The sequence below is a fragment of the Juglans microcarpa x Juglans regia genome, chromosome 2D, assembly GCF_004785595.1.
Source record: "Juglans microcarpa x Juglans regia isolate MS1-56 chromosome 2D, Jm3101_v1.0, whole genome shotgun sequence".
Lineage (NCBI taxonomy): Eukaryota > Viridiplantae > Streptophyta > Magnoliopsida > Fagales > Juglandaceae > Juglans > Juglans microcarpa x Juglans regia.
Genome location: NC_054596.1, coordinates 15,715,317 through 15,717,167, shown reverse-complemented (window position 1 = coordinate 15,717,167; position 1,851 = coordinate 15,715,317). Strand labels below are relative to the sequence as shown.

General features: G+C 36.0%; 1 long non-coding RNA gene across 1 annotated transcript; it reads left to right on the top strand.

The window, feature by feature from the left end:
* The first annotated feature begins 838 nt into the window (after positions 1-838).
* Positions 839-1,510, top strand: LOC121248975. The gene is made up of 2 exons (XR_005937557.1): positions 839-1,207; positions 1,301-1,510. It is a non-coding gene; the product is annotated as an uncharacterized LOC121248975 (long non-coding RNA).
* The last annotated feature ends 341 nt before the right edge of the window (positions 1,511-1,851 follow it).

Below are 1,851 nucleotides of genomic sequence, written 5' to 3'. Positions count from 1 at the left end.
CCACTTTTATGGATTATTTGAATAAGAAAAATTCTATATAGAAGTCTTAAATCACACATTTTCACTTAATCAATATGTAATTTATTATTTTTATCTTTCTATCTTAATACTTAAATATTTGTGTTTGAATATAAGGACACAAATTAATAAATCACGTGTTGATTAGGTGGATGTGTATAGTGTAAAGCTTCCTTATAACATTTTTTTTCAAAAAATTGTTAGCCATTTAGATAAAAATATAACGTCCATCATGTTGATTAGCTAGAGTCTTTCATTTTCTTATATTCCTAAAGAAGAGCTAAAAGAAAGGTTTCCTGAGATGAGAAAGTGGCCTCGTTTGTTTTCAAAAAACATCTCATCTCATCTCATTTCACTTCATTATTATAACTTTTTTAAATCTCTATATAAAATAAAATAAACAATTTAATTTTTTCAAATCCTAAAATAAAAATAATATTAAAAAATATATTCTAATAATATTTTATTTAACTTTTTAATTTTAATCTCATCTTTTCTAATCTCATCTTTAAAAATAAACAACCAGATTTTTCACTTTTCCACTTTCAGCGGTTTATTATCAGCCTTGTACATATACAAATGTTAATATTGCAAAATATCCTCCATCTGTTGTATTACTTGGCAGTCGGCTATTCCACACGTGTATATAAACAATTTCTTGTATTTTTACTTTTTACACATGATAATATCAAATACAGTACTTCAATTTTACTTTTTTGATTCCAGAATGATATCAAGAGAAAAGGAAAACTTGCAGACTGGTCAAGCTGTTATTCTTCAATAAATAGCCCTCCAATAGTTAGGCGCCATGTATGCATTTTATTTTACTTAGTTTGAGTTTGTCTCCACCAGATGAGACTCCATACAGTCGTCCCTCACTTCTTCGTCTTCCCCTCCATACACTCATCCCATTCCCAAACGATCTCGACCACTCATCCCGAAGGGAACTCGACCCCACAACGGAACTCGACCCCACACTCATCTCGTCGGCAACTCGACCTCTCGACGGAGCTCGACCCAGACGATGGCATGGAGGAAAATTGATTTCCAGATCTAATTGGAGACCCCTTTTTCTCACTTGATCCTCATCACACTTCAGCAGCGTTGTCCCGTTGTCCCATTTCAACAGACCACCCTAGCCAATAGCGCCAACAACCTGCCGCACGTCGTCGACTTCACAGTGCCGTCGGTAAGGCCTTTGGTTCTCTTATCTCTCTCTCTCTCTCTCTCTCTCCCGGTTTATTCTGTCTTCATCTCTCATCCCGAATCTCTCTCATCGAAGACGGAGTACCAAATGCAGGGGTTGAAGACGAAGTGCCGAAAGCGGAGGAGGAAGCTTGAGCTCTGAACATTGTTGATGTTGTTTGGGTAGTGGAAAGATGAGAAATTGGAAAATTATGGGATCTCCTTAAGCAGATGGCGCCATAGAAAGGGCAATAAACTAGATTTTCAAAGAATCCAGAAAGTTCTTGATCAGAGAACATTTTTTTAATTTTAATTTTTAGTTTCCGACAAGTATGTGAAAATCTCTGTATATTTCTTCTTATGTCCATTCCAGAATTCAGGTATGATAAAGTATGAATATAAGTCTGCTAAATTAAGGCCTCTCCATCTCTCTTAGTTTTGTGTCTCTTTTCCTCTCTCAGTCCGCTCTGCACCTCACGCCCAGCTGCTCCTCACCGCTCCATTTTTTTTGTTTGGGATGAGCTGCAAATGTGAGAGGGAGATGGAGTGAAGTGATAAATTCTCAATGGTTGGGCGATGTTGTGTTAGATAGATTCTTTTAAGTGTAAATCTGTTACTTGGTTGTAAGTGTTATTGTAAACTGGTGAA